This window comes from Etheostoma spectabile, chromosome 5 (assembly GCF_008692095.1).
Source record: "Etheostoma spectabile isolate EspeVRDwgs_2016 chromosome 5, UIUC_Espe_1.0, whole genome shotgun sequence".
In the NCBI taxonomy this organism is placed as follows: domain Eukaryota; kingdom Metazoa; phylum Chordata; class Actinopteri; order Perciformes; family Percidae; genus Etheostoma; species Etheostoma spectabile.
Window position 1 is genome coordinate 3,514,016 of NC_045737.1, and position 8,976 is coordinate 3,522,991.

At 43.1% G+C, this 8,976-nt stretch overlaps 1 long non-coding RNA gene across 1 annotated transcript in view; it reads left to right on the forward strand.

Annotated features, from left to right (window-relative positions):
• The first annotated feature begins 319 nt into the window (after nucleotides 1–319).
• LOC116690274 (uncharacterized) overlaps nucleotides 320–8,976 on the forward strand; it is a 16,337-nt gene continuing 7,680 nt past the window's right edge. Inside the window, exon 1 of the long non-coding RNA XR_004332219.1 lies at nucleotides 320–330. This is a non-coding gene — a long non-coding RNA (uncharacterized LOC116690274). The remainder of the gene's footprint in view (nucleotides 331–8,976) is intronic.

The following is an 8,976-nucleotide window of genomic DNA, read 5'->3' on the forward strand; positions in this document are numbered from 1 at the left end:
AGCACAGAAGGGAGGGAGAAGGAATGGGATGAGGAGAAGGGAGGGGCAAGCTAGTCTTGTTTTGTTTTAAAATACTTTGGATGTCAACAAGAAGTAACGTCACCCAACATCGCTTAGAGAACCTTTAAAAAAGAATCGCTAATTGAATCGTAAAGGCAATATATGGCAGAAGAATGGCAATCAGATTTTTACCCAAAAACATTCAGCTCTATTATGCAGCTATTCCTATAACCCTATTTATACTTGCCATAACCATGATCTTCCCCTAAGCTTAAGCTTTTGTCTTTGTGAGAATGGAGCGAGAGGAGAGGCAGAAGTGTCCCAGCTTGTGTGTGTGTGTGTGTGTGTGTGTGTGTGTGTGTCCCAGTCCCTCAGCGTAAGGTGAGAGGGTTGTTGTGCTCTGTGTTTTATTGCGCTCCAGCCTGCAACTGAGCCAGACTTTTAATTGCGGTAGTGGAGGTGGGAGGGGCTGCCGGGGCGGCTCGTCACCCTGCTGCTGTGAGCTGGGAGGCTGGGAGTCAGGGCAGGTCCTGATCCCCTCCCCGGGGGCCCTGGGGCCCAACAAACTGTCACCTCTTCCTCCTGACGCTGCACACCTGAGGCTCCCGGGTGCTGCCGCCACGCCCCTCCCCCCCCGCACTCTCCCCTCCTCCACCTCACCTCCCCCCGTCCCCCTTCCGCCTCCCAGCCTCGCATCCGCCGGCCCTGCTGACATTATACAGCTCACAACGTCTGTCTATACACATCCACTGATCAATAGGCTTGACTCGGAGCAAATCGACGCTGGCATCGGCCTCATTGATCACATCCAGCCTTCCATGCTTGGGTTTTCAAAGATAATTGGGCCCGGGAACCTGCCTCCTTATGAGTGACAGTGAGCTGAAATGATAATCAACTGGATCCAGTCCAAGTACAATCCCAGCAGGACTAGCTGGACTTGAGGAAGATGGCAGGGTTTTCCTATTAAAAAAAAGATCTTTTAGTGAAGTGAAGCTGAAGCAACAGCCATTCGGGAATCATCAATTCGGTACCTTTGGCTGCTGATATCACATCGTATGACAAAGTGGCCCTTTCATGAAAAATTCCACACAATGTGTAAATAGTGAAATAAATATACATCTAACGAGCCAAGGCATTGATTTAATACTTAGGGCAGAAGTGTTTCAACAACTAAAAATATCCTCCCCCATGGACACTCAGTCCCCTCTCAAATTGAGTGTCTGAGAGATGATGTAAGGTTTTAATAAAACGCCAGGCTGCTGATATTGATATTCATTATTACGTGGCCTAAGCTAACCCCATTATGTTCCCATTAGAGCTAATAACATATACAGCTAACTCATTTGTTTCATTTAGCCATTCTGCATACAAAAAAATTAAATGACACCGGATGGTGACAAAAAGGAGGTGAAGTGGTTTCCCTTGATTCAAGCACATTTTCAACTCATGCTGTTTCAAAGGTTTTAAGAGAAAAAGAGTCATCTGAATATCAAAAGAGATCTATGGAGGATAATGAGTGTGCTGAATCCATATTTCATATGTGAAGACTGAGATTTATAGTGCATTGTGTGTCAAGCAGTTCTTTTTTTTCTTTCTTCTCCTGACACAAATTCTTAGCCGCTTTCCAGCAGGTATAGCCACAACACAGAATCAGCAGCACCAGAATAGCTCAGTGAGGTAGCGATGGAGTCGGGTGAACGACGGCGAGCCCAGGGCATAGGCCTACATATTCAGCAAGAAGAGGACTCAACCTGCTTTTGGAGGATGAAGGCTGCTAAAAATAAGCCAGAAGAGCCAAAATCACAGAGACACAGAGAGAAAGCGAGACAGAGAAAGAGGAGGAGCTGCCATCAGCAGGCTGCGCTGGGTTTTGCCCCTCGCTGATTTAAGCCAGAAAGCTCCCACATCTCCACTGCTGCCCCCGCTGCCCCTGTTGCCCGATCTCTGAGCCCAAACCCCCTGTGAGAAGCTGTGCCCCTGTGCTCAGGCTGTCAGGCCAGCACACCAGCTCGCTACCGAGAGGCATTATGCTAATGGGAGGGCCTCCTTCTCTCTCTCCGCGGCCCTTCACTGCTCAGTGGATCGGCTTGCCTTAGGGCCCTGCTGCTTGTTTTGACAGAGCATCCCCTGATAGTTGGGATTAGTCCAGCTTGTTTGGCTAAACTAGGAGAGGGGGATCTTAGGCTACTTTGAGTTTTTGGAGCTCCGCTGGAGCCAGATGCCTCCTGCTTTTATCCCCACCAGGAGAGGGCCTGCACCCCCCAAGGCCTGCCTACAGCCATGGGCAGCCACAACCATCTAGGCAGTGTCAGGACCCATACTGCTGCTCACAATGTAGCGCAGAGAAACATAATAACACTTTTACACAGGCAGGCAGGCACCCGTACACACACACACACACACACACACACACACACACACACACACACACACACACACACCCATATCCAGAAGACAAAATATTCACAGAACAGAGTTGTTCCATGTTCCGGGTCGGAAATCAAAATTCCAAAACAAACATGAAACCATTAGAAACACAAAAAAAGAGTTAAAGAGTTATAATGATTGTTTGATTCTTTCATTCTGGTTGCAGTATTCATGGCAGGATAGAGGATAAAACACCAGGGTCCCGGCACTTCCCAGGCAAACCTTACATGAGGAAGTGCTGTTTTACGGCTACATTCCTGCTCTACATTAATGGAGGCGACGAGCTGCTATCCCTTTGAGAGAGGCTTGAACCTCTCTATTAAAGTGGCTGACCTGTGGTTGGCGGTTCAAACAGCCGGTATGCACATTAACGTCACATTGCCGGCGTTAGTGTCTGAAGAAGGAGGAAAAGAGAATAAATAAGAGGAGGTGGAGTGATCTCCCTTTCAGCAGCCGTCCCCAACAGGAGGCCCACGCTATATTTTATTCACTAATGTCAGGTGGGTTCAGGCACACTCCGGGTCGTCCTCAGACTGGCCTGCGCCGCTGTTTTCATCAAGGTCGGCTGGATAAAAAATAGAGCTATCCCCCTGTTAGATCCACTACAAAACACTGCTGCCGAGGAAAAATGTGTGAGAGGAAGATTTAAAGAGAAGAGGAGAAGAAAGGAGAAGACAATCAGAAATAAAAGGAGGAGAATGGCAAAAAATGTAGGAAAGAAGAGATGATGGTGAGCTCAAAGAAGAAGAACATCTTTAACGGCAAGAGAGGAAGTGGAGGATGAGAGCAAATTGGAAGTATATTTGAGTGGAAAAAAGAGATGATGGGGGAGCAGAGCAGAAATGGAAAAAGGTTCAGAGAATGAGAGGAAAAAGCGAGGTGTTAGGAGAGGAGCATTGAAGACCAGACAATCAATAGCGAGAAAAAAAAAGAGAGCAGAGGAAAGGAGAGGTGGTGGGTTAGGTGGGAAGGACAGGAAAGCGGAAGAAGACATTGAGAGAAAAAGACGAGAGGAGAGGAATCGGAGAGGAGGGTCTCTGGAGGGCTGGGTCACGGAGGCCCAGGGGTGATGTCAGCCTATTAAACTGATTTCACAGGTTCCCTTAACGAAGCCTCTGGCATGTTAAAGGGCAGGAAGCATCCTATTTCAGCCTTTTCTTCCCCTCTCCTTTAAAGCGGAGCGAGTGCAGGACTTATCGACAGCTCCTGACAAACAGGCGTGAAGGAGGGCAGCTGCTGAGGCAGTCCTCCCAGGATCCAAAAACACAAGGTGGTATTCAGCGGCGGACCCGTCGATCTTCAAACCCCACCGAGCTCCGTCTCATCGCTCCACGCTGCCCTGACAGAAACCTGATCCTGACTGTTGAGCAGCAGGGTTCGACTGATTAAGTTTTATTCTGGGCCGATACCGACGCTGATATTTTTGGAAGTGGAGGACAGTTTGCACTTCACGGTTGCCTTTTAATTCAGTGTGTGTGTCAACTCGCGCTTCTGGAAGATGCAGACAATATGGTCTGTCTACTATGCTGCAGGGAAATTACAATTTTGGCCAGAACAATAAAATACTACACCAATAATGTTGAAACACGTTCAATATAGTTTATGACCGATCTCTTGAAAGCAACCATTTGGGGAAAATGGACAGTGGACAGTGCCAACCACCCCCCCCAGCAAAAATTCAAACCCACATTGTCATAAAGATTCTAATTAAACCGTCCAGTTCGAATAAGTATTTTAGGGCCTTTCCACACATGTAGTTTGTTCGCTTTGGTCCAAATCAGTTGATGATTTTGTAAAATTGGAGCGATTTTCCCCTTGATTCAGTTTTGTTGCACACGGAGAAAAATCCAAGCAAACAAAAATGCATCAATACATACAGGAACAGGAACGTTCTCTCCTCTTATTGGTCGGATGTGTCTGGGGGCGGGAGCAAGAAAGTAAATGTTCTGTGTTCTGTACTTGTATATAATTCTCGCACCTTCATGGTCAAACCAACTCATTTCCTCTGAATAATTTTTCAGACATTGTTTTGCAAGCTACGTATCGAGGCTTCGCTCTGCTCTGACGACAAGCTTGACCCCAGTCTACGGTGCTTCTGTGAGAATGGTCTCCACAGAGCTGCAGGAGGGTCTGGCTAGTCCACACATTAGTATTATCTTATTATTATTGTACACTTTTATTGCCATTTTTTTAAAACCAATTATAATCTTCTTGGGCAGCGCTAAGCAACGGACAGAGCCACTGTGCCTCTGCAAAATAGCCTCGGGACGGAACTTGTTTTGGTGGAACATGTGTACGTTCAAGATGTTTTAGTCGTGCAACAGAAAACTCAGATTGGCCAGATAGTCTAGCTGGCTGTCTGGATTTACCCTGCAGAGATCTGAGGAGCAGGTAACAATGATAGTCCTCATGAATCCACCAAAGTTTAAAATTAGTAAAGTAAGTAAGTAATTAAAGAAGTCCAACTCCAATCATTAGATCTGAGCAAAGTCTTATCAGTTAGTTTGATGATGTTTCCCGCTGTTTTGGGGGCTTTATGGCACTGGTTTGTGTGCTTTTTTTGCAGCAATTCACGTTCATTCGGCTTAGGTTCTGCTTAAATACGGCTGCACTAAGACTCATTCGGGCATGGAAAACCCTGCTAACAAAAAGCACACTGGAGACTGGAGTTTGCACCCTGCAATGTTAAGTTTTAAGTTTCTCAGGTTTAACCCTTGTTTTGTCTTCCCCTCTACTATAAAAAAAAAACATTTGTTTTGTTTTTGGGTTTGTTTCAGCATTTTAACACTTTTTCTGTTATTTTTGTTGCTTTGTCTGACTGTCTGGTTTTGTCGGTTATTTTCCAATGTTTTTGTCACTATTTCAGCGTTTTTATGGTTGTTTTCCCCAAGATTTTGTGGTTTCATTTTCAAAAACACCATACTTTTGTTACACAATGCTGCAGATCCTGTTTTCACTCTGTGTGTTTAGTTCTCTGTTTTAAATACAGAGTGAGACGTCTCACTTCTATACTATCTTTGTTGGGAGTCGCACATGCGCAGTTGCTAGGTAAGATCACATCAGCTAGATACCTCTTTCTCAAGCTTTGGTCAGTCCAAGGCAGTATTAGCTGGGAGGCTGAATACCTGCAGAACAGGGACATGGAAGTAGTCCTTCTGGAGATTATGGTGAACTAATGTCTGCAGTGTTTTGCCATTGAGAACAAGCTAGCATGCTACGATTAGCCACCTTGTCTTGGCTAATGACGTAGAAAGCCGTGCAGATTTTGAACAGCTCACCCAGAGACTGACGGCAGAGGACATTCACAAACCTGCATCTCACTCAAAACAAAGTTTTTTTGTGTGTGGAGGCACCAGAGACAAAAAATAACACCCCAAATCCCAGAAAAAGTGTTTTTGTTCATAATATGGACACTTTAAACTAAATTAAAAAAAATTTCTTCTCTTTTTACAATCATTGTCAACATTTTTCAAATTCTTTGGCAACAAAGTTTAGGTTAGGGATAAACTGTGTATGGTTAGGGTGAGGCAGCTAAAACACTTCTATAAGGTCGGCCAAGGATCGTGTTTACAGCGTTTAGAGGCGCTAATTGCAGGTCTGTGCTGTGATGCAAACTCAAGTCCTCTGCATTAAAACCCAACTCACCACACACTCATTCACCAATCCTGTCCCCCACAACCTTTATTTTCTACCAAGTTACATTAAAGGGTACATTACTTCCTGCAATGGCACCAAAATAAATGACAGGGTTGGGTTTAGAGTAGCATTGTCAAGTACTGACTTTTTTTACCTGATAGTAGGGTTGTTTGGGCTGAAACATGATTCTGCTAAATAAGTGAATGTCTACAAGCATCCTTCATGCATTTAGACACCTGTTTTCCTTTTTTATGAAAACTAGAGCCGACTGGAAAACCATTTTTAAGAAGACAGCGTTGTAAACGAACAGTAACTAACGTTAAAAAAAACAGTAAAGGTAAAAGTAAGTAAAAGTAACAGTAAAAATGTATTTATTAAGCGCTTTTTACTGCAGCATTTCATTGTCATTTTAACAGCATGTGAACACTAGCTTGTTACAGCAAACAAACATGCAGATGTTAAAAAATAAAAATATTCCAATGTGAAATCGTATTATGATATGATCTGTTTGTGCTTTCACTTCACGCACAATCAGATCAGTTTCATGTCCTGAAAATCGCTCCTTCCTGCTTAGCAAATCCGCCGTCATAATACCAATGTGCCAAGGTACAAACGCGCCTGGTTTTTAAAGGGAATAGGAGATGACACTCTGATTGGTTTATTGCATGTTACGCCCAAAACACACACGACATACTCTTCATTTGATTTTTTAGCCGATCGTAAGGGTAGAGGCAGAGCAAAGCTAGCTCGAAAGCTAGATCACCTCGGGAAGTCCTGTATAAAGTACTTGAAAGCAATTCTTGAGTAACAGTACAAGTATTTTAGCAGAAAATTACTTTGGTAAAAGTTAAAGTCACCTTTTAGAAAATACTTAAGTATCTGTTATTTACTGTACGGAATTATCCAAAGTAACTTTCTGATGTTAAATGTACTTCATTTTTAGAAGTAAAAATAAAAAATAACTTTGATTATGAACTTTGTTTTGGCTCCCAAGTTAAAGGACGAAATACAACATAGTATTTTGAGAGAGCTGACATCAGCAGAAAGACAAACAGAAACCGAATTTCAATATTTTTTTGCAAGGAAGAATCTTTCACTCAAATATACAAAAACATTTCTCAGGTTATAAACTTTATCTTCATCACCATCCCATTCACCAAACTTGCTGTTTTGCAGTCTGCCAAATTTCTTTTTATGAGTAATGTATCAAAATAACAGTAGACATTTCATTTAGGAAATGTAGTGGAGTAAATAACAAAATATAAATAATGAAGTAAAGTACAGCTCGCTGAAAAGTCTATTTAAGTACAGTAACAAAGTATTTGTACACCAATGAATCGTGCGTGGGACAGACAGTAAATTTAGCATACTGTTGTTGGGTTTAGGAAAAGTGTCACGCGGGACACAAAATCTCCTGGGACAAAGTCCTGTGTTGTTTGACCCATCCACCCCCCCCCCCGATCAACCACCCTATTCAGAATGTTTGGGCTTTCATACTGCTCCCTGCCGTTGTCGCTCTCAATACTTCGTCATCTTCAAGTGCAACAGAGCTGCTGCTCTGCCCGGTGTGTTCCATATACACGCTGAAGGCTGATTTTTGGCATTGTATCTGACGCCGAGAGACACTGTCCAAGCGTCCATCATTCAAGAGCTTGAAGTGAGAACAGGTTGGCAAAAGTGCAATGCTGTACATGAGTGTAGGAATTTAAACTGAATCCTGTATACAACAGAGAGCCGGTGAAGAAACTTAAGTACTAAGGTAATGTGAGATTGTCTATTTGACAGAGTAAGTAGCCCTGCAGCAACTTAAGACGATCCAGGGCAGCCATTCTAAGCATGTCTTTCCTGAGTATCCATTAAGTTAGAAGATAACTAGGGTAGGGACGATATGCTTTTGTCCCGATTCGATTAATTCAAGTTACATGGGTGCCGTTTCCATTTATACTGTGATTTTCATTTAGTGCAAATCTAGAAGCATAGCAATTCGACAGTATTGAGTATTGCAATTTTCTTGAATAATCTACTTAATTATACACACACAAGACACGTGTGCTTGTGTAGAACCTTCTATTTCTCTCCCTAGTAGTGCAAAGTGTGTGTGTGTGTTTGTGTGTGTCGCTTCCAAACCTATACACAATCTGCTGAATTGTCCTGTCTGTTAGCTGCAGCTGGCACTCTGTTGCAATGCTATCAGTCCCCGCAGCATATGCTACCAGGTGCTCTTTCCCTCCAAATGCAATCTTTCATCAAGGTAACACAACTGCAGACAAATTAATTAGGAGAATATCAAGTCAACAGAAGTTGAAGGTGGTGTATCAAAGCAATAAGCCAGATTTCTTGGCTTTACTTGTCTCCCTATATAATGTCTTCTTCCTAGGGCTATGGGCATTAGATTTTCTGCTCCTGAGATGTTAAATGCAGCAATCTGTTTGCTCGATTTTAAAGTGTAGCTGTGAACAGGTAAAGGTACGTGGTACAAATGCAGTTTGGGGCATTAAAAGTCCCCCAAATTCTATAAGGTGAGTTAATAAGACACCTGTAAGTGTTTTGGACAACTTGGATTTGCTGCTCGAAATACAGTACAACCATGTTGAACAACTCAAGGATTGTGGGTTTTGACATAACATTAGGTGAAAAGGTAAGAAAAGATAATGTTTTAAAGAGTTTCCAAACAATTTAAGTATTGATCATGTAAGTAAGTAAAATGTTTCAACAGATGGCATCATGTAGTATATATGTGACATGTGACATGCACTTCATTACATAAAATTGATGGATATTGACAATTTAGGTTACGTTTAGGTTAAGTGTGATTGGCAATAGTTTCTGGCTGTAAAACCAAAAAGATGAGCTAGCTAAAACATCCTGGAGAGTTGGTGGTAACTCTCTGAGTTTTAGGCAGCCTATAGATGA